This window comes from Macrotis lagotis, chromosome 5 (genome assembly GCF_037893015.1).
Source record: "Macrotis lagotis isolate mMagLag1 chromosome 5, bilby.v1.9.chrom.fasta, whole genome shotgun sequence".
Taxonomy (NCBI): Eukaryota; Metazoa; Chordata; class Mammalia; order Peramelemorphia; family Peramelidae; genus Macrotis; species Macrotis lagotis.
In genome coordinates, this window is record NC_133662.1 from 24,595,258 (window position 1) to 24,621,686 (window position 26,429).

At 36.8% G+C, this 26,429-nt stretch overlaps 1 protein-coding gene and 1 long non-coding RNA gene across 4 annotated transcripts in view; one reads left to right on the plus strand and one right to left on the minus strand.

Annotated features, from left to right (window-relative positions):
• The window catches only part of RUNX2 (RUNX family transcription factor 2), a 459,712-nt gene that overhangs the window by 287,951 nt on the left and 145,332 nt on the right, over positions 1-26,429 (plus strand). The window lies entirely within an intron of this gene.
• On the minus strand, positions 1,659-25,122 carry LOC141523692 (uncharacterized). Of its 3 annotated transcripts, none has more exons than XR_012478561.1 (4): positions 24,882-25,036; positions 24,559-24,696; positions 2,481-2,667; positions 1,660-1,923 (listed from the first exon to the last, which is right to left on the minus strand). It is a non-coding gene; the product is annotated as an uncharacterized LOC141523692 (long non-coding RNA). The 3 variants fall into 3 exon arrangements; XR_012478560.1 differs by lacking the exon at positions 24,882-25,036 and adding an exon at positions 25,048-25,122 and having other exon boundaries at positions 1,661-1,923; XR_012478559.1 differs by lacking the exon at positions 24,882-25,036 and having other exon boundaries at positions 1,659-1,923; positions 24,559-24,772.

Below are 26,429 nucleotides of genomic sequence, written 5' to 3' on the forward strand. Positions count from 1 at the left end.
TTTTCAACATTCATATTATTGTAAACTTTTGAGTTTCACATTTTTCTACCTCCCCTTCTTCCTCATGTCAACTACTAATCTGATAAAATATTTGTAATCATTTATAATAATGATTAACATATTTCTATATCAGTCATGTTGTGAAAGAAGAATCATAACTAAAGAAAAAAAAAACATGAGAAAGAAAAGTAAGTTTTAAAGAGTAAAAATAATATGTTTTGGTATGCATTCAGATTCCATAGTTTTTTCCTCTGGAATCGTCCTTGATCACTGAACTGCTAAAAGGAGTTAAGTCTACCTAATTAATCATTGCATAATGTTGCTGTTAATGTATATAATGTTCTCCTGATTCTGCTCATTTCACTTAGCATCAGTACATGCAAGTCTTTCCAGGAGTTTCTGAAATCTGCCTGCTCATGATTTTTACAGAACAATAGAACTCCATTACATTCATATACAGCAATTTGTTCAACAGTCCCCAATTGATGGGGCATCCCCTCAATTTCCATTTTTTTGCTACTTCATAAAGAGCTGATGTAAATATTTTTGTATATGTCTGTCTTTTCCCCTTTTTTATGATCTCTTTGGAATACAAACCTAATAGTGGTATTGCTGGATCAAAGAGTTTGCACTAATAAAACCAATACTTACATAAAGAACCCTATATCCATGTATTGAGATAGAAAACTATATATTAACAAAATATAAAACTTTATTCATTGAAAGGTGTTATTGTAGCTTTTGTTCAGTCCTGTCTAACTCTTAGCAAGAGCATTTGAATTTTTTGGCAGAGATACTTGAGTGGTTTATCGTTTCCTTCTTTAGCCCATTTTATGTGATGAGGAAACTGAATCAAACAGAGTTAAGTGACTTGCCTAGAATCACACAGCTAATAAGTGTCTGTTTTGAACTCACGAAGATGAATCTTCCTGACTTCAGATCCAGCACTATCTACTACACCATCTAGCAGCTCCAATTGTGTCATTTCTAAATCTTTTACTTAACCCAGTGCCTAGCACAAGATCCTGTACACAGTACACATATAATACATAACTATTGAAGGGAGAGAACTGTTGAAGGGAGAGAAAAATTCTAGATTATTCTTTTTGGTTTGTGGATATAAGGAAGGAAAAGAGAGAAAAAGGAAATTCAGATTTTTAGTAGGCTAAGGGAGACCTAAAGTAAATGAAATGGAAGCAAGGGAAGAAAAGATTTGAAAGAAGCAGATACTTGTTAGAATGGTCTTATTAATTGAAAAAACTAACTGAACCTTTGAAATATGCCTACTTTGCAATGCTGTTTTGGGGGGAAAGGCAGGCTTGTGGGCTTGGGGTAAGGTATGGTTATCCTAGTTTCCTCATCTGCCTTTGCTTTTTATCTCATGGGTTTGGTGGGAAACTCAGATGAGTCTTTATATACATTATGTAAAGTATTTTCTAGACTTTAAAGTGCTCTCTCAGCTATGCATATTAAACAACTGGACAACTAACATGAAACAACAGATCACAGAATGGCAAAATAATCATAGCCCTAACCTTTCATACACATATGGACACTTTAAGCTCAAGTTGAGTTGCTTTTGGAGACAACTAGATGGGAGGATCCATCACTATAGGCAAGTGACAGCATAGAAGACTTCTCAGAAGAGACACCCCTTCTATTTGTTCTTGAAAGATAGGTAGGGTAGAATTCAAATGGGCAAAGTGGAGCTTCTAAGGCCTTCAAAGCTGAGGAAATAGCTTGGGCAAAGACTTGAAGATAGGGGCAGTACAAGGTTTTAATTAGAGAGAAATAAGCAAAATAGGTCCTGAATGTGGAAGATATCAAATACCAGGCTAAGGAATCTGACTTTTTCCTCACAAACTTTTCCATTGCCCTCTTCATTCTTTAGGTTCCTGATTTCTTTTTCTCCTCCTGATGTACCTTTTTTAAAAAAAAATAATATTTTATTTGTTTTCCAATTATATACAATAGTAGTTTCTATCTATCATTTTCTGTAAAGTTTTGAAATTTACAATTTTCCTCTGCCTTCCCTTCCCTCCCCCCATCCCCCGCAGAAGGTAGTCTGATAATCTTTACCTCCTCCAAATTTATTGATTACTCCTGATTTTGGTAAGCTGTTTTTTATTGAACTTCAGGAAATTCTCCCAATCTACCTCAATGAGTTTAGTATTTGACTCACAACCTTTTTTTCACACCTCTGTTTCTGACCTCTTATTGTGGAATTTCTCTTTCCTTTTCTATCTTTAGTTGTATGAGGTGAGACTAGCAACTCTAGTGCGAGGGCTGACTAAGTCTTATTCAGGGCTGTTGTCCTTCCTTGGTATCCACCTGTCACTAAACTATCACCTATATCTCTTAGAAGTTGTAGTATGCGCATTAGCCACATCCTGATAAACTATCTTATCAGACTAAGCCAAATAAGGTTGAAGGTAACCAATAGATCTCAAAGCCCCGCTGTGAATTAGGGGGATACCTACCCCAAACATACGAAGACTTCCCATGTCAGAATGAGAGAATTTATGTCAACGGTCACAAAAGTGCTTGAAGCAGGCACTATGGAGTGCTTGGAGTTGGTCAGACACCAATGATATCAAGGTCATGCGTTGCATCTTGAACCTTCACCAGCCTTTCTGACTTTTGTCTTAATCCTGGACTTTGATGGCTCTGGAAAAAAAGAGTGAAGCTGATAACTTTGTGCAACTCTGCCTCATTTAAATCCAATTTATTCACAAGTCAAGACATCATTCATTGTCCCTGGTCCTTTTGGAAAATCAAGGATGACCAATATCTCTTTCTCTCTGTCTAGTTCTTTCTCTCCTCTATTTCTATCATTATATCTATCCCTATCTCTATTGCTTGTTGGTGTCTATGCCTTTTTCTATATATGCCAATATCTATATCTATGTTGATGTTAACAATAATGTCTACTTTTATGTCAATATTGGTATCTACATGTGTGTCAGTGACTTTGTCTACAACTGTCTCCCTCCAAGTGGATATTTATATCTATGTTTATCTCAACATTGATGTCTATATCTATATCTATTTGTATTTGTATCTTCATCTTTATATATGTCTGTCTGTGTCTTATATCTGTGTATTTATTTTTATATCTATATATTTACTTTTGTATCTGTATCTGTGTCTTTGTCAAATCTTTATGTATCTCTATTTTGAAGTTGCTATATGCATAAATATATTTATAGATAAATGTGTATATCTCTATACTATATATGTATACACATATAGGCATGCACACACTTCCTCAATTATCCCCACTTTCCAGTTAGTCTGCTTAATTTTTTTCTCTCCACCTAATATATACTCAAAGATGTTCATACCTTTACTCTTACCATTGCCATAACTGTTCCATTTCAATGTTCAGGAACTCTAAAATTCTTTTCATAATCTTTTATTATTTGATTTTTCCTTATTACTTTATGACCCCTATTTTTTATTTTTCACCATGGCCTCCATTACCTCAGTTCTTTCATAGTTTATTACCCTTGCACTTGCCACATTCTTCTTCCTTCCCTATACTGACTGCGTGGTTAACCAATTGAATTTAACACTATCCTCTATTCTTAAATCTCTTTGCCTCTTGATTCTTCTTGCCAAACCCCAGCTTTATATTACTTTCACCATCTGCCTACTTTACTCTTACTCATATGGTGCTAGATGAAAGTAGAGATTGGATACACTACAAATTTGTTTCATAATCTCAACTGCATCTTCTTTACAGCAAAGCAGTCATTTTACATCCCCCTAAGGAATTTGCTTTCTCAGTGACTATTCCAAAACTTAGGGTTCCTTCTAAAGTTTTTTTTATTTCATTCTGCTGCCTATCTGCTCAACTGAAATTCTCATCTCTTATTTCATTGAAAAAAAAATCAAACCATTTCTCCACTTTTCTTCTCACATTACTCAGACATCTTTCCCCATGATATCCTTCTTCACTACTATCTTTGCTAAAAAACATTGCCCTTCTTACTAAGGAAACTTCCTCCACATGACTCATGAATGCTTGATACCATTCCCTTCTTGTCCTCCAGCAGATTGACCCTCTATTATTCCTTACGCTATAATCTTTCATGTTTACCTATCTACTGACTCCTATCTTGCTACCTCAATTTTACCCTTTTCTCTCCAAATCCTTAAAAAACAAACAAACAAGGGGGCTACTAGGTGATGCAGTAGATGAGGCTCTGGAGTCAGGAGGACTGAGTTCAAATATCTCAGACACTTAATAATTGCTTAGCTGTATAACCTTGAGTAACCTCATTGCCTTAAATAAAATAAAACAAAACAAACAAAAAACCAGCCCTCGTTTCAGCTGTTCCTTCAAATTTATCATCTTTTTACCACTTTTAAATTAAACTCTTTGAGAAAGTCATTTATACTATGCTCCTCCATTTTCTATTCCCTCATTTGACTCTGTTGGTGTCAGGGAGTAGATCCTGAAGGAGGAAGATATTGAATGCTACCCTAAAATGTCTGCTCTTTAGTCTGATCTTTTCCATTTCCCTCTTTAGCCCATTTTTTAAAGTTCTTCTAGTTATTTTTCTTCCTCCTTCAAGTTTATTCCCATTTGATCTGGCTTCCCACATCATATTCTATTTAAATTTTTCAGTCCAAAGTTACTAATAATCTGAGGGTATGTTGTAAACCTCCTAAGGTATCAGTTTGGAATCTGATAAACTAATTCATGATTAGTGGGCTAACAGGAGAAATCTAGAAGGAAAAGAAATCCTGTCTCCTCCCAATATCCCAATAACAGCTGTCATTTGTGCAATTGCTGAACAATTGTGCAATCTATAAGAAGCATTATATAGACACCATCTTACTGAATATTCATAACAACTCTGTAAGATAGGTAGCATAAGTATCTTTAATCCCCATTTTACAGATAACAAAACTCAGGAGGCAGCTAGTGGCACAGTGGATAGAGCATAGGCCCTGAAGTCAGGTGGACCTGAGTTCAAATATCTCCTTAGACACTTAATAATTAACTAGCTGTGTAATTTTGTAACAGTCCCATTGCCTTGCAAAAAACAAAACAAAACAAAACTTGGGCTGAGATAGACGAAATGCTTATCCAAGATCACACATCTGTAAGTATTGGAGCTAGTATTTCAGTCCAGGCCATCTCAATAAATAAGTAAACATTTTTTAAAATGTTTACTATGTTCCTGATTCTTTGATAAGTGCTAAGGATACAAAGGAGGCAAAAGACAATTCCTATTCCCAGGAGTTTACAATCTAATAGGCAAGGCAAACTAACTATAGAATAAATAGGAAATAATTAAGAAGTTAATTAGAAATTAAGAATTAAGAAAGCTTAGGGAAAGCTTCCTGAAGAAGGTGGAATTAAATGACAGCCAGAGGAGAAGGAAGAGTGTTCTAGAGATTGTCTTCTTCGTGGAACTAGAACGTCAATGTTAGTGGAGTATATATTAGAAGACTAGAGTGGTACAGGTCCTGTGTATATGTAAGACAAATGCCAACAGAACATTTTGTAATTGATCCTTAGAGGCAATGGGAATCCATTGGAATTTATTGAGTAGGGGGAGGTGTGACCTGATCAGAATTGCTCTTTAGGAAATCATTTTAATGGCTGAATGAGGAAAAACCCCAAGACTCCTTCACTGAAACAGTTTTGGTCCTCAAACCAGGGCCTTACAGCACAAATCTTCTTAAAGTGTCCTTCTGGAGACAATGCCCCCTTTTTTGTTTGTTTATTTGTGTTTTTGGAGAAAACCAGAAGTGATACTCCCATGGTTATAATTTGAGTTAAGTTAAGAGGAATGTTTGGGACCACGTTCAACTTATACAGGGTATTTCAGGGCAGATGTAGAATAATGGTTCACAATATTCTTTTACTTTGCAAACTCTTTTCAATAATAACAAAAAAATGTAAAAATTAAATTTTCAATTAGAAAAAAATAAAAAAGAAAAAAGCAAAAAAAGTAAAAAAAACTTTCTGTAAAATGGAAGTTAGAATTACCATAATCATCTCCATCATCATTTATTTTTCTCATTGTTTTAATAAGTTCAGGTTGAAATCAACCTTGGATAAGTCCCTATCCTGCTATTATTCTTTTACTTTTTACTGTTCTTTTGATTATTGGACTGGTGAAGAAATGATTGATTTTTGTAAATGAATAAAAGTATTTAGATGTCAACTTATTTTCTCTAGGCTCATTGATAACATCTTTGGGGGTAGTTCCAATAGCAGATAGCTAATAATCATAATGTTGTTCAATAATTTCAGTCACATCTGACTTTTTCTGACTCCATTTGTGGTTTTTCTTGGTAGAAATGCTGGAGTAGTTTGCCATTTCCTTCTTCAGGTCATTTTACAGATGAGGAAACTGAATCAAACAGGATTTAGTGACTTGTCTCAGGGTTATACAGCTATGTATGAAGCCAGATTTGAAGATGTCTTCCTGCTTTTAGGCCCATCCATTGTGCCTAACAATAACAACAATAGTAATATAATAGTAATGTAGTAGTAAAATAGTAATATAATAGTAATATAAAAGCAAGCGATGGTATAGAAAAAGAGACTGAACCAGGCACTCAACTTATTGAGGAAGGCTGGAGAATGTCCTGAGAAACATAACTGTTATCAGGAGACCTGAACTGGATTACAAATGTGAATAGCAAATATATCCGAATGATGATGGTAAACGAAAATTTTGAAGAGGCAATGAGGATCAAAGAATATTCTGTCTCTTTCACCAGGACCTATGACTTGGAGGGAAGGCTTGGGGGAGAGGGTGGACCAGGTAACAAAAACTGCCTATCAGTATTTAAAGGCCTATCATGAGGGAGATTAGATTTGTTGCATTTGATCCCATAAAAACTGGAAACTACAGAGAGGTGTATGGAGTAAGGGAAAACAAAAATTAAAAAAAATTTTTTAAAAAATATTTATAATGATTAGAGTTATTCCAAAGTGGAATGAACTCTCTTGGAATAAAATGAGTCTCTCTTTATTGGAATCTAAATGTAAAAAGATAGAATGACCTTGGTGGAAAGGGCCTGGAGGAGATCCTTTTTCAAGATCAGACTATCTGAAGTTCCTTCTAGACCTGATATTTGACTTAATTTGGCATGTGAAAATAGGAAAAATAGATTCTAGTACTCCATAGTTAACATAGTTATTATGAAAAAAGTATTTCCTATACCTCTAAGCTCTATCTAAAATGTGAGCTTTTTCAATGTGCACTGCTACTCAAATCTCACTCTTAATTGTACTCTTTCTACTTTGTTCATTATAGTGGGAACCTTAGAGATGATCATCTACTATGGTGGCTATTTACCATTTTTATGTCATGAACCCCCTTGATAACCTGGTAAAGCCTAAGGAAATCCTTTTTCAGATGGTTTTTAAATGCATAAAGTAAAATATATAGGATTTCAAAGGAAACCAGTTATATTGAAATATAATTATTAAAATATTTTTAAAAGACCCATAGACCTTGGGTTAAAAATCTCTGGGCTGGCCAAGACAGATGAAGCAACTGAGACTCAAAAAATGGGGGGAAGTGTCTTGTCCAAGATCATTTGACTATTGAATAGAAAAAATCAGGAATCTCCTATTCTTCTTTCCTCACTAATCTGTTTCAAAGATAAGAGAAAGAATATTTGGAATGGAAAACTGTTATAAGAAATAACTTCTGTGGAGAATAAAAAAAATCCTACTCCACACCTCAAAACAACCAAAAAGAAGGCTAGAACTACAAATTTTTTAATTCTTCATACATAAACAAAATGCTCTTAGTTAAAGGGAGAGGGAGAATCCTACCCTGGTCCTCCATCTGGTAATTTTGAATTATAACTATTCTGTAAACTAGATACTAAATTCTCTTGCTTTTCTGCTGCCAAAGTATTAACAGTGTACTTTAAAAGCCTTTAATAGGACTCTGAGGTACATAATTACTATAATATATTCTATGACTCTAGGGGCAGCTAGGTAGTGCAGTAGATAGAATACCAGCCCTGGAGTCTGTAGGACCTGAGTTCAAATTTGACATCAGACTCTTAATAATTACCTAGTTGTGTGAACTTGGACAAGTCACTTAACCCCATTGCCTTGCAAAACAACAACAACAACAACAAAAGATCCTATGACTTCCTATGGCCTCCCAAGGAATTTCAACCACTTCTAACTAGCATTCAAGTCTTCTGTCCTCTGGCATCATTCTTCTTGGCAATGGGGATGGTTTTATATTTAAATCCTCAGTTCCTATCACAAAACCTATGCATAGTAGATATTTAATAAATGTTTTTTGATCGATTGTTTGATATTACTCCCATCCATGAACTCTCTACTTTATAAATTCAGGCTGGATCAAACTCATCTGGAACATACAATACTCTCCTACCTCCCTAACTTTCTCCTGGGATTTCTAATTCGTGAGATGCCCTTCTTCCATATTTTCTGTTGAAACTTCTATTCATTCTTATTTCAATAATTTTTAAATTTTTGCAAAGCAATTAGGTTACCAATAACTTGCTCAAGTTCACATAGTTAAGTAAATATTAAGTGACAGAGACTGGATTTGAACTGAGAATCTCCTGACTCCAGGACCAATGCTCTATCCACTGTGCCATCTGGCTGTCCTCTCTTTCCATTCTTGAAAGCATAATTCAGAATGGTAATTCCTTGGTGACTGAAAGTTAATGATGTTTTCCCTTAGACCACATATAACACTTAAAAAAAATCCTCTGAAATCTTGCCTTATAGGCAGTGGTATAATGGACAGAATTAGGAAAACCTGAATTAATGTCTTGTCTCTGACAATGCTATATGACCCTAGAGAAATCACTTACCCTCTCAGTTTCCTAGACTATAAAATATGGATAAATTTCTGATAGACTAAAAGGAGTTCCATACTGGGAGTTCCCTAGCCCATAATACAAACAAACAAAAAGGCATGTGCAAGAGAGTGAAAGGCATTACTGTAGGTCGATGGTTATTGAGTGATGATGCCTCAATAGTGAGGATACAGGAACAGGAAAGTGTACAAAGAGGGAATTGCATAGAAGATGTTGAGCCATAACATCGAGAATTAGTTTAGCAGAGAACAACTCTCTGCCTCCATATTTTTTCTTCTCATTTCCTTGAAATATGACTTTTGATCCCACTATTCAATTGAAACTGATCTCTCTAAGGTTGGCAAAGAAAAATGGAACTGCCAAGTCTGAATTAGCCAACTGGTTATTCTGTAGACACTTCAAACTAAACATGTCCAAAATAGAACTCATTTCATTTTCTATTTACCCCACTATCCTTCTATTTCTGCTGAAGGTACCAACATCCTTCCATCTGTCCAGGCATGAATTTACAACTTAAGCATCATTCTTGACTCTAATCTCCCTATCGTTTTTCTAGTCTTATTGCTACATCACATCTTTTGTATCTTGTTCCTTATCTTCCCTTACATGATTATAGCCCTAGTCTAGACTCTCACAGTCTTTTGACTGAGACTTTTTTATGAACCTTCTAATTGATCTACCTGCCTTCATTCTCTCCTCTTAAATCTGTCTTCCACATGGTTGTCAAATTGATATTCTAAAGGCACAAATTTAAGAATGTTCCTTCCTTATCTTCTTTTTAGGCCTCAGTAATTCCCCTTTGCTTCCACACTGACATACAAACTCCTGTTTGTTGAGCCCTTCACAATCCAATAGGACCCCACCTTTCCAAGGCTACTGTATTTATTCTATGCTCTGGTCATCTTGGCCTTTTTATTCTCAATACATGACTTTTCATCTTCCATATCTGAGCATTTGCACAGGATATCCTTTCTATCTGAAATGCACTCCCTTCTCATATTCACCTAAAACCCAATCCATTGAACAATTGACTTCTAGACTACTAGGCCTATTGAACACTTTAAGTTATTCATTTAACCTCCTTATAGCTCTGTTTCTTCTGATGACAGTCATGTATCCCTCTAACAATTATTTTATATCTCTAAGCATCAGTTTTCTTCTTTGTAAATTGGGGACATAATAATAATAATAAATAGCATTTTATAATGTTCAAATTATTTTATAAATTATTTTATATTGTAATTTTTATTGTTTACTCTACTAGCTATGTCTGATTTTGTGGTTACATTTGGGGCTTTTGTGAAAGAGATACTAGAGTGGTTTGCCATTTCTTTTTCCAGCTCATTTTACAGAAGAGGAAAACAGGAAACTGAGGCAAACAAAATTATGTGATATGCCCACATAGCTAACAAGTGTCTGATGCCAGATTTGAACTCAGATTTTCCTATCTCCAGGGTTGGCATTCTCTTTACTGTGCCAACTAGTAATGTCTTTTTATATTAGTATTATATTATTTTAGGATATTAATATTAATATTGCCAGTATCATAGAGTGGTAATTTTCCTGAGTTATTTTTTAATTTGCAAAACAAGGATAAAATATTTTACCTCCCTCATAAGACAGATGCAAGTTTTTATCTGCCTCCAGAGAAAGAACTGACATTGTTTGAATAAAGACAGACGCATGATATTTTTCACTTTCTTTTTCTTTTGAGTCTTCTTATACAAAATGGTTAATATTTTGCAAATGTTTTACATTATTACAAATGTATAACCTGTATCTGATTGCTTATTATTTCTGGGAGGGAGAGATAGGATTTGGAATTTAAAATAAAAAATAAATTTTTAAAAATATTTTTAACTTGTAATTGAGGAAAATTATATATACAAATATACATGTGGGTCTACATATATAAATTATAAAACAAGTGTATCATAAAGTGCTTTTCTAAGTATAAAGCAATATGCATGTATACAAAGTTATTATTGTTCTTACTCTAAGTTATGATTTATCAAGATCATGATGGGATTGTCCCTAATGTGAGATCAAAAGATGGCTTTCTCTCTGCACCAACTCTATCCTTCTCTGCTCTTTGTCAGTGTCTTTTTTAGTTCATATTCCAGAAACTCACATGGGGTAGCATCTAAGTATGGTGTGGCTAATAAAATGCTTCATCTTTCTGTCCTTATCCTGACATGAAAGTACATTATACCATTTGCCATCAATAAAAAGCAATTTTTTTTCCATGTGAAAGGCATTACTGTAGGTCGATGGTTATTGAGTGATGATGCCTCAATAGTGAGGATACAGGAACAGGAAAGTGTACAAAGAGGGAATTGCATAGAAGATGTTGAGCCATAACATCGAGAATTAGTTTAGCAGAGAACAATCTGTTTGCCTCCCCCAAACAGCAAAAATGATGAAAGCAGAGCTGAGAGACAGATGGACAGACAGAAAGAAGCAAAAGAGTAACAGGAAACATAATGAGAAATAGAAAAGCAAAACCCAAAGGGGTAAATCCTGCCTTTTGAATGAGTCATGAATGAGTCTAACAAAATGAGAGCAGCTCTGACAACCTAAAAGGCAAGGTTTCAAGCCAGTTTACTCAGACAACTCAAATATGTCCCACAATCATCTTTGTCAAAAAAGGGTTTAGTCTCTGGAGTTGCATCTGTTAAAGCAGCTGGTCACTTTAAAATCATAGAATATTCAGACTATAAAAGACACCAAACAACTACTTTAGTCTTTTTCTCTTTAGGGAAGCGTGATAGGAGAACATACCTTAACCCAAAAAATGAAGGGTGTCCATTCTTGAAGATTTCCAGGGAAGAATGTTGACTTTAGAAAGGTCCAAGAATTTTTGTTGCTAGAAATTCTTAACCTAAATCCTCCTACTATCTTCCACTAGGTTCTGAATTGGAAGGAGAATTTCCCTTCCATAAAATGAAGAGGGGAGGGCTGGATTAGATAATGTCTAAGAAGTAACATGGTATAGTGATCTATGTAGAAACCACAATGTGGCATTAAACTGGGGTGGGGGTGGGGAAGCATACAGAAAAAAACTACCACTGACTAGATTACAAATAACCTCTGAGTGGATGAAATGTTCATAGAGTCAGTTTAATTGGAGAATAGCTTCGACTGCACTAGACTGATAACATTGCTGTATCTCTGTGCAGAGTTATCCTTCCTTCTTTGGAATCTTGTGAAATCATCAGATTTAGGGGACGAAGACATCTTAATCTTTATTGTATCAAGAACTCCTCTGACAGACTGATGAGCCTGTCTTTGAATGTATTTAACTAAATACATTGGATTACAAAAGAAATAATTATACTGAAATACAATTATCAAAATGTTTTAAAAACTTAAGAAACTTAGGTTAAGAACTCCTGTTTTTGCTGTTCTTTCATTTCAGTCTGTCCAATTTGTTCTGACTCCATTCGGTGTTTTTTTTATTTTAGTTTTTTTTTTTTTGCAAGGCAAGGGGGTTGAGTGGCTTGCCCAAGGCCACATGGCTAGGTAATTATTAAGTGTCTGAGGCCGGATTTGAACTCAGGTACTCCTGATTCCAAGGCCAGTGCTCTATCCACTGTGCCACCTAGCCACCCCCCATTTGGTATTTTCTTAACAAAGATTCTAGAATGATTTGCCATTTCCTTCTCTGGGCTTATTTTACAGATGAGGAAAATGAGTCAAACAGTGTTAAGTGACTTGTCCAGGGTCATACTGTTAGTAAGTATCTGAAGGTGGATTTGAATTTAGATCTTTCTGACTACATGTCCAGTGATCTATCTACTACTTCATTTAGCTACTCCCTAATAAATCCTATTATCACAAGACCTGAGCATGAATTCTGGCTCTCCAAAATGCTTAATGCAATATATCTGGAACTCAGTTTTCTCATCTATTTAATATTTTGTCTTCAGTTGTCAATTGTAATTTTATAACCCTATCTTTCCAGGTCTGACTTTCAATAATTCTTCCTGGTTCTATTCCTACACAGGTGCCCTTAGCTTTATATTATGTCATCGCCAATGTTCCCTTCAGTGAGAGAGCTCAAATCCTGAGGAAACTAAATAGGGCTTGGAGAAAGTCTCAAACAGATGGTCTGGGACTAGAAATGGATGGTGATGCTACTTACTCTCTTCTCCTATAGACATAAAAGACCTGGTGACTGTCTCTATTGATTCACTTTCAGAATAAAAGTTCTTCAGTTATCCCACTAAAATTAACAGTTCTATGTTAATTTCAGCAATGGTTTAGACTGGGCATGAAAGAGTACTAATTACTCCAATTAACCATGCACATTAAATACACATGTTCAAACTAATATTAAAATGCCATAAATCTTGATTCCTAAGTTCTCAAGGCTCAAGTCAAGTTATTTGATGCTGGAATGCATAAACATTTAGAGGAAGAAATTGTGACTTCAGAGAAAACACAAACAAAGCAGCCAGTTTGTTTGTGCGACTGCCTACTCATAGAAGAACAACTGAGAGACATGGAAAGGCTTGAGAGTGTCTTCCTCGGTTTATGTTTGCAATTACAATCCAAAGTAGACAGAACAAAGCATCTCCTATTTATAGTCAAAGTCTAACAAGGGGGAAAAAAAGAAGCTAAATCATGAGAAAATACAATCCACTATTGTCGTTAAGAAAATAAAGTAAAACCGTAGTTTATCAAAAGAACAAACTGTCTACAGTGAAAATAAATAGGTCATTCCATTTCCCAACTCCAAAAGTAAAGTCACAAATGCTACTCATCAGCACTATGCAAGTGAAACAACATGACTAGAAATGGGGAGTTTGCTCTGCTTTAGGCACTACCATCTCAGGATAGGTCTGAACAGTAATATTAAGAAAGTTCCTCCATGATTTTGACCACAAAAAATAAAAAGACAAAAGGATAATCTTTATACCAGCTAAGCCATATAATCATTTGTGAGGGTTAAGACCATAGGAAATACTAACGGGGAAAAGAAATCAATAGTATAGAACACTGGAAAGGGATTTTGGGTTGTGATGATTCAAAAGGTTCAAGAGATATAATTTCTGGGTAATGCAATCATTTTATTAATAAGGCTAGCATGTTTATTAATAAAAGAATGGTCATTGGCATAAGACAATTATAGTGGTGGGCTCACAGTTTCCTTCAAAGAGTAGGTATTACTCAGGGTGAACTCAATCTTGATTGGTTAACAATTAATGAGAGAATGAATAAAGAGAGAATAAGGGATTGAGAGTGATATCATGTTACCCTGGGTCAGAGAGAGAGAGAGAGAGAGAGAGAGAGAGAGAGAGAGAGAGAGACTATCTCTCTACCAGACCACTCCTCACTCCCATCCTCCACCCCTACCTTGGGCAATTTAAACAAAAGGATCTATTTCCAATTCATACTTCAGATTAGAGATTCCTTGTAAAATTGGGTGAAATTGATAGAGGAGGTTAATGCAATCTTCTGGCACTGGGATCTTAAAAACAGAAAAAGAGAGAACTCTGAATCTGCCCAGATCATTAGTTATTAATAGTCATTTCTCTTAGGGTAATAGTATGCAAATGAACTCAACACAGTATCAAGAAGTCTAATTAGTGAGTGAGCTAAAGGAGATCAGGGGATTGTGCTTGGATGGAGAAATAGCTTTACTTAGGCAGCACTGAAAAGAATCTTTTCTACTTGGGCTGAGGGACTCCATAGTCATTCATTCATTTGTTCATTTGTTAGCTAAATATTTATTAAGCAGCTAGTATATGAGGGACTTACAACTCACATAAAATTATTTTCAGTTATCTTGTAATCTCAGTCACTCCCTATTGACTGGTCACTCTGGTTTTTCAATATCCTCTGAAAATGTGATGTTAAAAAGTGAGCACAAAACTACACACTGATCTGACCAATGCTGAATGGGAAGGAGGAAATTGTTACCTCCTTTAATCTATTCCTTCTTAGCAGTCTTGTTTTCAGTCTTTCAGTTGTGTCTGGTTCTGTGATCCCATTTGAGGTTTTCTTGGCAATGATACTAGAATGGTTTGCCATTTCCTTCTCCAGTTCATTTTTTTTTTTTTTTAGGTTTTTGCAAGGCAAACAGGGTTAAGTGGCTTGCCCAACGCCACAAAGCTAGGTAATTATTAAGTGTCTGAAACCGGATTTGAACCCAGGTACTCCTGACTCCAGGGCCAGTGCTTTATCCACTATACCACCTAGCTGCCCTCCAGTTCATTTTACAGATGAGGAAACTGAGGTAAATAGGATTAAGTGAGTTGCCCAGGGTCACACAGTAAGTGAAGTCAGATTTGAATTCAGGAAGTTGTCTTCCTGACTTGAAACCTGATACTCCAAGCACTGTGATAGATGGTGCAGTGAAGAGAAGCACCAACCCTGGATTCAAGTTCAAATCTGGCCTCAGACACTTGATACTTACTAGCTGTGTGACCCTGGACAACTCACTTAACCCTAATTGCTTGATATCCAGGCCATCTCCAGTAAGCCTTATCTGAATCTGGTCACTGGACTCAGATGATTCTAGAGAAGAAAATGAGACTGCTGACCTAGCACAGCACCCCCTTCATTCAAATCCACTTCACATGCATGTCTTGGCTTTGTCTCTCTGATGTCATGGTCATTCTTTGAGAATGAAGGACAAACATCATCATCAACTGCAGAAATCTTGTCATTAAACCTGAGGTCCACTAAAGAAACCCTGTGTCTTTTTCACACAAACAGCTGCATTGTGATCTAGTCATGCCTCTCTCATTCTAGACTGGTACAAGACTCTATGATTTATCCCTTTGAGTTTTGTCTCATTGATTTTTTTTTTAGGTTTTTTTTGCAAGGCGAATGGGGTTAAGTGGCTTGCCCAAGGCCACACAGCTAGGTATCATTGATTTTTAACTTGTGGCTCCGGTCTAGGTGTCTTTTAAAAAATTCTTGATCTTCTTTTGTATCACTTTAAATTTTCATACAGTTGTCCCTTCCACAATTTGGGGGTTAGGGGCGCAGTGCCCCCTTATCCGGAAAATCTTTGTAAAAATTTTTGCCTCTGCATCCCAGAGATATCTGAATTATTAGGGTATTAAAAGATAAAATATGATGATATTATACAATTGTTTATATATTTATATACACACACATATATATGTATTGTATTTCTCCATGTATAAGATGCACCCTTTTATGAAAAATTTGGGAGTGTCTTATACAGTGTAGATTTTCTTATTTGCATTTCCCAATTTTTTGAACTTGTCTTTACACTCATTGTTTCGCATTTGTTACTGGCATATTAGATTACATTTTTCCATGTTCTGCCCAGAAATGGCTCAGAAAAGAATTTTATGCATTGTTGGGATAATTTCAAGACTGAGATTGTTGTCAAGTCACTTAAATATAGCATTTCAAGTGCCATTGATGGAACTGAGGACGAGGCAATACATGAATACAGTGATTTGTTATCAAAAATGGATGAAGACAAGCCAATGGAGGAGTTTTGACAGTGATGAGTTGTATGAATTTTATGATGAATAACACTTGAGTTCAATGATTTGTATGTAAACAATTTTTTTCAAATTTTGGGCCCCCAAATTAAGGTGTGTCTTATATGGGATCATTTTAATGTATGCATATGTACACACACATACATAAAATGCATTTCTGAGGTTTTGAACTTTTTTTGTGTCATCTGCTGGCTATCCATGTCTAAGGTCATCTATGACTTCCAGAAAACTCCTGTCAAAATTCCCATTTAATTTATTATGCTGACCCAGGATGTAGATCAGGTGGTAGAAGGGATAACTGTATGTTCCTTGCCCCACAGAAACCCAGCAAGACCTCCTTTATAATGTAGATCAAAAAAGAAAGAGGGGGAAAATGCTGTTTGATAAAACTAGCCAACACATTAATTAAATCCTACAGTATATGTCAACTTCCACACTTATAGTCTGCCACCTCTACAAAAAAGGGGAGGGATCTACTTTTTCTCCTATGGAACCAAGTTTATTCAGTATAATTATATATTTAATTTTTTTTTGGTTGTTGTTCATTTATATTGTTGTATTCTTGTATATTGTTTTTCCAAATTTCCTCTCACTGTGGTCTTATAATATTATTCATATAGAGCTTTTAGGTTTACAAAATGATTTACAAAGATTATCTCATTTTATCTTCACAACAATCTTTTTTTTTTAAATGGGGTTAAGTGGCTTGCTCAAGGCCACATAGCTAGGTAATTATTATTAAGTGTCTGAGGCTAGATTTGAACCCAGGTACTCCTGACTCCAAGGCCGGTATCCACTGCACCACCTAGCCACCCCTTCTTCACAACAATCTTGATAGGGAAAGTACTTTTATTATCTCCATTTTTGGTGAAGAGGCTCAGTGAAATTTTGACTTGCCGAAGGATCCACAGCTACTAAGTTTCTGAGGTCACACTTGAACTCAGGTCTTCCTATTTCTAGATAGTTCCAGTATTCTAATTACTCTACTGCCTGACTACCTAACTTTATTTTTGATTTCTTTTATAATGCTGCTCCTAACCTGATCTAAGTTAGAGTTATCCTTTCTGTAGATGCTTCAAAAATACTTTTTGCTTGAGTTGATGCTGTATCATTAATAATTCCTGCGCTTTGCAATTGATTTAGGGGATTGATTTCCATGCTCACAACAATGTTTTGATGCATGACCATTGATTGACAGGTAATATGGAATAGTAGAAAAAGTGCAAGGTGTAGTTAGGAAGACTTGGGTTCTAATCCTGCTGAAGGCACTATCTGTATAAACTTAAACAAATCATTTAAATTCTCTGAGCCTTATTTTCTTCTTCTGTAAAATGAGAATAATAATGATAATACTTGCAATACTTACCTCCCTCGGTCATTGTGGTATTCCACTGAGAAAATTCATGTAAAGAACTTTTTATACTTTAAAGTTCTTACCAGATGTAATTATGCTTAGCTCTTGAAAGATGGCCAATAGTTAAAGCAATTTAGAACTAGAAGACTAATTCTGCGGGCATATCGAAGATCAGAGGACGACTTCAAAACAGTCTGCACAGTTTTTAGGGTATCCATGATACCTACCACTTTTCTTAAACATCTTGCAAAATTCTATGTTTTGCTCAGTTCTAGAAGCCTCCTTCTTAAATCAGATTCAGATACAAGGTGTGAGGAGTGTAGCCTAGGGGTTAGAGTGGTCACCGAACAAAGGATGAAAAGGAAAAGACTAAGACTGAGACTGCTTCCCTTAGGAATTTCTCTGCTAGGGTAGACTCACAGAAGACACTTAATAATAAGCCCAGAGATAACTAAGTTAATTAATGAAGGAGTTGGATAATCTTTAGCATGGCTTTTATTGGGCAAAAGGAATCTAGCCTTTTGTTAGGAACATACAGATTCATATTAAATTAGATTGAATTATCGAATTCCTAGAAATATAACGTGTGTTCAGTTCAATTCAATTCAGCATTTATTAGACACCTCAAATTCAATTGATCCACAACAGAATTCATTATCTGCCCCTTTTTAAACATGCTTTTCCTTCTAACTACTTTACCATCATTTTTCTGTCATTCAGATGAGCAACCCTGAACTTTCATGACTCTTCCCTGTCCTCAACTACCATAGGCAAATAGTTGACAATCAACACCTTGGATTCTGTCCCTATAATCTTTCTCTTTTGTTTACTTCTCTCCACTTCCATAACTACTATGCTCTTTGAGGTTCACATCATACCAAGGCATGGTTATTACAATACTAACAAACTGTTTTTCCTATCCCAAGTCTCTTTTCTCTCCACAGCTACCACAGTGACATTACAAAAACACATACATGAACATGTTATTCTCCATCTCCAAAGGTTTCAGTGACTTTCCATTTCTTATAGATAAACTATAAACAACTCTGGTATTTAAAGCCCATTTCATTAACTTTGCATAGATCCGCCCCCCCCCCCCCCCCCCAGTCTGGAGTATGTATTCCTCCATTCTTTATTTCCTTCCAGGATGAGCTTTTTGCATCCTTAACTCAGCTACCTTCTCACCCTAACACTTCCCTCAGTGTCTGGGCCTTCTCATAATGAAACATCTTTCTGTCCAGCTGGTCCCTGAAGCTCCAGTTGATGCAGAGAAACCTGGGCTAAAGGGATGATGAGATCATTCAGAGACAGATTTTGTAAATCTTTTGTTTGCATTGTTAAGGGAATCTTCCTTGTCCTTTATCAGCTAATTTAGGCCACACCTGAGGGCCTGACCTTCAACCTGATTTGGATTGCATTGTCTTATGGTGTGGCAGCCAAGGAGTTCAGGTACTGGAAATCCAAGACCACGAAAAAGATACCCTTCCCCCAAAGGCAAAATCTCCAGAGTGGGAGATTGGTCACTCCCAGGTCACCACCACTCCCATGGACTCTGAGGGAGAATTTAAGGAGATAGAGAAAGGGGATCCCTCTCTTTGATGTTCCAGATTACTGCATTCCTGAATCTGAGTCATGATTCCTTGATTCATCTTGGGGCAGTTATCAAACTCAAAAAAGAAAACAGTGACTACACAGTCTTCTCCAACATGCCCCCATATCTCAAATTAGAGTAGGTTAGAGCCAAATTTAAAGTAAATCAAACCAGAGTCCTTACACTTTAGAAATTATCAAATGCTACAAATCAGGGTTTGATTTGTTGTTGGTTTGTTGTTGTTGAGAGTGACTCTAGACTCCAGACTTAAGAAAGTTAGGAAGAAAATAGTAATAATGTGTATTAAATTGGAAAGTATATCTTGTGTACAACTTTTTGGAAAGCTTATAAACATTTATCAGCTCCTTGTTGCCTACCATACAAAGCTCTCAACTCCCTTTTATGTTTTGTCTGGGCCCATTAGAATGTAAGCTACTGGAGGGTAGGAACTATTTTGTTCATTTATATTTGCATCCCCAGTGTTTTTAGTACAGAGCCTGGGGTTTGTGTTGTTCTTTTCAGTTGTGCCTGACTCCCATGACCCCATTTGGGGTTTTCTTGGCAGAGATACTGGAGTGGTTTGCCATTAACTTCTCCAACTTATTTTACAGATAAGGAAACTATGGCAAGAAAGATTAAATGACTTGCCCAGGATCACATAACTAGAAAGGGTCTGAGGTCTGTAAAAAGCACTTAATAAATGCTTACTGCTTTGCCTTGCTTTACATCTAACTCTTAGAATCTCTATCTTCATAGTTTTAAGCCTTACCTCCTGACTACTGAAACTAGCAGGCCCTCTACATTGTAACTAATTTGTATATATTTTCTATTGTACATTTTTCTTTCCTTTGAGAAAATGGAAGCTCTTTGAGGTCAGAAATGGTTTCATGTTTGTATCCCTGGAAGATAAAATGGTATGAGCCATGAACTGCTCTAGACATGAAGGATACAAGATGAAACAAGACATAATCCTACCTAGCAAGGAGTTTACAATCTTGTGGGAGTGGGAGAAGAATGTAATATAAATACTTGAAGAATTGTAACATATACATAAAGGAGACCTAGATAGAGTGATAGGAGAGATCACAGAAAGGAGAACGATTACTTATTGGGGAGAGGACAGACATGAGGGAAATCTTAATGGAGGAGGTTGCACCAAAGTGAACCTTGAAAAATTAGAGGCTCTTGATAAGCAGTCTCTGGGATCTTGGTAGACCTGAAAGATACAGATGAGGAAACTGAAGCCCAGAGGTCAATGGACTTGAGTAGAGATTTGAACTTTTGTCCTTTTCCCTATTCCATGGTGGGTTTTGCTGAGTAGCACATTGAAGGGGCAAATGAAAATCTGGAACTTAGAAGAACTTTTAATAAGGATATGTATAGGGGCAGCCAGGTGGTACAGTGGATAGAGCACTGGCCCTGGAGTCAGGAGGACCTGAGTTTAAATCTGACCTCACTTAATAATTGCCTAGCTGTGTGACCTTGGGCAAGTCACTCAAATCCCATTGCCTTAAATAAAAAACAAAAATAGAAAAAAGAAAATAAAAGATATATAGGTATTACAGTTAGAAGTGACTAGAGAGCTAGAATCAGAAAAAGCCAAGATCAAATCCTGCCTCAGAAACTTATTAAATGCCCCTGAACAAATCATTTAACCTCTGTTTTGCCTCAGTTTCCTCAACTGTAAAATAGAAATGATGATGATATAATAATAATAATAATAGCACCTACCTTGAAGAGTTGTTTTGTCAAATGAATATTTAAGAAAATAATCACCACTTAGCACAGAATCTGATATAGTGTTATCTTCCCTTACACATTCCCTTCCATACCTTATTATAATTAATAAATTAATCAACAAACTTATATTAGGTTTCTACTATGTGCTAGAGATTGTGGTAGGCACTGAGAACACACAAATGATGAAGCGAAAGTCCCTGTCCTCAAGAAACTTGCATTCAAATTCCAGACCCCAGAGGGCTTTACCTTTATGTGGGGCTATACTTAGTTTGTCAAAATCCATGAAGCTTAGTTTTTTGCCACTTGGGTGAACAAACTTGATGAAAAGTATTCTTTGGAGGGAAGGTAATATATAAAAAATGTTATATTTGTAATGGCTCTATTGCCAAGTAACCATGAAAAGAAAGTACAGGGAGGATTTTTTAATGACATCTATCCATGATCTAGGCAGATCAGGAACAAAAATGTAGAGAGAAGAAATGAACTCTTCAGTAGCTCCAAAACTCACTGGAATATTAAGAACTGAGTAGGAACTTAAAACCGGACTGGGTTGCTGTTGTCCATAGGGCTTACTTTGCAAAGATACTGTAGTGGTTTGCCCTTTCCTTCTCCAGTGGATTGAGATAAGCAAAGGTTAAGTGGTTTGCTCAGGGTCATACAGTTAGCAAGTATCTGAGGTGGGATTTGAATTCAGGTCTTCCTATTTGTAGACCAAGTGTTCTATTCCCTAAATCATCTAGTTTACCTGACTCTTTAACCTTGGACAAATCAGCTAACCTCTCTGGGCCTTGGTTTCTTCATTTATGGGAGTGGACAGCAGTGGACAGGAATGGGGTTAGTTGGAATAACTTTTAAGTCTCTTCCAGTTCTAAAATTCTGTTATTCCATGAAATTTCTCCTTTCTTTTCTCCAGGCCTTCAGGCGCCTGGTATCCCATTCACTTCTGGGTCTCACTGCCACCACTGTGCTGGGGAATGCTGTTTAGTCAACAAACATCTGTTTCAGAGACAGCAGCACTCTAACCTCAAGAAATAACCATAACAGCAATAATGAAAAAAATAAACTCTTAAGTCTAAAGCCACTGTCACCACTTTATTCCAGGCCAGTGAGGAGAGGGTCTCATCTGTCTAGAATTGTAATAATAATAATAATAATGATAACTGACATTTATATAGTACTTGAAAGTTTGGCAAAGTACTTTACATGCAGGGAGCATTGATTTAAGGCTGGAAGGACTTTAGAATGCATTCATTTCCTTTGTAGAAGAAAATAGGCCTCAGAGAGTTGTGATTTGGTCAGTCAACCAAATATCAAGTGTTTATTGAGGGTCTACTATGTGCAGGAATATAAATACAAAGGTCATGGTCATGTATGTAATATTATAAGATTTGAAGCCAAAGTCTATGTTTCTTTCCATTATACTATACAATTGAAGACAGGAGGAAATGGACTTTGGGAAAGGGGGCTTAAAAATCACTCTGTGATGTTATTTTTGCAAAAAACTCAACTATTTTAGGGAGGTGAGAAAGGTTTAGACTAATTCACAGGTTGCAAGAAAGTTTACAAATTATTACAAAGTTTACAGGTTACTATAAAAAGTTCACAGGATTCTTTGGAAAAGCAGCAGGATAGTGAGTTTCTTGCAAGACAGGCTGATTAGAAGTTGAGGTTAAGAAGGACTAAAGTGCTTAAAGGAGAAAAGAAAGTCAAGAAGCTTAGATCAACATAGATCCAGCCGCATGAAGCTGGGGCCATATTGTTTCAGCAACATGGGCTGGATCACATGCATCTAACTTAGAGAAGAGAAGAGACTAAGCCACCTGACTGGGAATCATGGAAAGAAAGGGCATTTGCTGGGTGGATTTTTGCTTAATTGCACTTTCGTGGTGTGTGGGACAAGGGTGGTGATTGAGGAGTGGTTTAGCACCTGGCTCCAGGTATTTTTCAATATGCATATCACATGGGCTGTCCCCAGGAGTGGCTAGGAGAGCATTCACTGTGCCTGTTCACTTATTGTGTCTTTTCCTGCCCCCAAAATGTAGTGGAACTTGAATGGCCACCACAGTACAGCTGTGTCCAGAGTTCCCCTGCTACAATACTGCTTTCTGATGCTATCATTTTTAAATTTAATTTTCACTTAATTATTTTTCAATTACATGTAAGCAAAAAAAAAATAGCCCCCCCCCCATTCCGAATCCTATGATCTTTCCTTCCCTCCATCCCTTTTCTTCTCCTTGGGAAGGCAAACAACTACAGATAGGTTATACACGTGTAGTCCTTCCATATTAGCCATTATTTAATCTGACAAGTACAACAACTTGTACAGTAGTATCATCAACCCCATGTTTATAGATGAGGGAACTGAGACTCAGAAGGGTTAAGTGGCCTACTTATTAACATACAAGTATTAAGTGTCAGAAGCAGGATTTGATTCCAAGTCTTCTGAGCTCCAAACCCATTTTTCTTTCATCTATGACATCTATATCACTTCTGGGTTCTCCAGAGAGCCTCTAAAGTCTCTTATAATTCCAGATCTGGTGATGATTGACCTCTCATAGAAAACTGTTGAGAACTCAGTTCTAAAGGAAGGAAAAGTGTCTAGGAAGTCCATGTCATGAGTATGTTACAGAAAAAAGCAGTAGGAAATGGTAGAGGTAAACAGATCTCTGAAAAATTCTATCTTTGATGAAGTTCCATGATGAGGAAAGGGGGTGGGGTAGTCCTGATGTTGGCTTAATTGAATTTTAATAATATTTGTTGACTTGAATTGAATTGGGGCATTGGGAGTATAGAGTGTTTCACTTGAAAGATATGAAGCATATTTGAAGGACCCTTTTCTTCACTGGGTGCAACCCCCTCATTTTGCAGAAGAGGAAACAGATTTGCTTCTCAGAAACATGGCCTGATGAGCAAACCTTTCCACCGCAATTGCCCCCAAAAGGAACATTCACAGACTCAGCTTGTTAAACATATCCTCCCTTACCAGTCAGCTTGCCTTGCTGCCTGCCCTTGAATGGCCTCCTGAGTTAACTCTATTGTAAGATATGAATTACCTCAAATGTGGCTCCAGCAGCTCTGGACACCCAAAGAAATAATGGTCAACAGCAGCTCTGGGCTGGTAAATGATGAGGTAGGGGGAGGATCCCAGGTCACTTCAGGAGAAGAGTGGAAAAACCATGAAGTATTGGGTTCAGAATAGTGAGCCCACCCGACATGGAATCTCAGAGAGGGCAGAGAAGTATAATGAAAAAAAGCATTGGATGAGGAGTGAAGACATTTGAGTTCTAGGCCCAGCTCTGACATTCACTGGTTGTGTAACCTTGAACAAATTATTTCCTTTCTTGGGGCATTCATATCTTCATTTGCAAAATAAAGGGATTGGACTAGATAATCTCTCAATTTTCTCTAAAATGATTTGTCCATCAATCTCTAGGCAAGGGGGAAAAATGCTACTTTTTTCCACTAAGAAGTAGCCTTGGGGGGCAAAGGCAGACCAAAGACTGTAAAGCTACCTCTTGGTTGTAGGGGAGACTTGCCTGGATACTCAGTATGTATCCTTCTGGGAGTCTGGAGAACAAATGCTTCATGTGTCTGGCTTCTAAAGAAAACTTTAGTCTTGTAGCTTGTGTAGCAGATGGGCCATCTGTTCAGGAAGAAGCCCTTTGAGGAGGATTCTGGTAGGGGAAAGAATAAAAAAGCAAATGACAGAGAGGTTGTCACTAAGTCCCCACCTTGTCATCAGAAAGAAAGGCTATAGTTGGGGGTAGGAGAAAAACCTCCAAAACCCATTATCCTTCAAATCAGAAGGCCTGGGATCAAATCTGCATTGAATTTGTGTGCCACAGGCAAATCACTCAACTTCTTAGGACCTCAGTTTCTTCATCTATAAAATGGGGGTCTTGAATTTTCTGAGGTTTCTGTCATCTCTTCCTGTTCTGTCTGTGATGTTATGATGACTGAATGATGATTGAATAATCCCAGTTTATCAACCATTTCCCCTCTGTTTAGTGATATATTTTCCCTACCCTGCTCTCAGGAGAACGTTATGACTCCTATTAAGGGGTGATCAGGGTGAGGAAGATACATAGAGATGAATGATATAATGATGAATAAAATATCCCCCTCCCCAGATTCAGCATCAGGGGAGGTGCTTTTCCCTTATGACAACCATTGTTTGCTCACTGTTGATAAACACTTTTTTGGGACCTTGCTTTCCCTGATTCCCTATTCTTGGGGCATTTTCACAGTAAGTTCCCACTCTTGGCTTCCTCTCTGCCCCCATTCAACTATTTTTGCCTCCAGGTGAAAACATTCCTAATTTTGGTTTTAAGTCTATAGGATGAATAGATCTTTTGTCCCCTCCTCTGTGCCTCCTCCCCCCCCCCCACCCTTGCCTCTTCACATACACATCTGCTGTGATTCTTACCAGCTTTCAGGGCTGGGAAAGCATACACCTGGCTTGGTGCCTTTCTGCAAGCCTGGCAGCTTCTACCTAGCTGTTCAAAATTCTCTCTATAAGCCCTAGATTATAGGGAGAATTCTGACAGTTTGATGTCCCATGTGGATTGCCCTTTAAGGAGAAGGAACTGGAGAAAATTTGGAACAAGTAATAGTTGGATTTAGCATTGCATAACCCTGTGTCAACTTTATGTGATGATTATATTAAATAACCGTGCGATTATATGGAACCATTTGCCAAGCAGCTCAGAGGCCTTCATGGACTCCTTTGGGAATATTTGGGACCTCCCAAGGATACATGGTCAGAGAACAGGAATTATGTACAACCTTTCTAGGATGGAAAAATGAATGTGGAGAGAGAGAGAGGGAGAGCCAGACAGAGAGACATAGATACAGAGACAAGAGAAACTGAAAGATAGAGACATATACACACAAAGAGACAGAGAAACAGACAGACAGAGACACCGAGACAACAGAGACAGAGAGAGAAATGTGTTGGTCACTCAGTAATTTTGTAACATAATTGAAATTGGAAAAAGGGTGAGGAAATGAACTACCTTGGTTTGTGTGGGAGGATGGCAAGAATGGAAAGAGGGTAGAGAAATTATTCCTGTCTTGAAAAATGTCTTATATCTGACCACTCAACTTGTCTATTCCTTCCATGTAAATACTAGATCAGGTCCTTGATTTTGATGTTTGTAAAAGACTTTTTTTTTTTTTTTGAAAGCAGGGGGATTGGGTGAAAGCCAAATCTGTGATTTCACTGATTCTTAGAGAACTTCCAGTGTGTAAGCTCCCTATATCATTGCAGATCAGCACTTTCTCTTCAGTTTATAATCAGATCATTGTCTTTATCCTTGAGAGGTTAAGTGACCCGCCTATGGTCATACTGGTAATATGTGTCAGAGGTAGGGCTTGAACTGGGGTCGTCTTGTCTCTGAGGATTTGA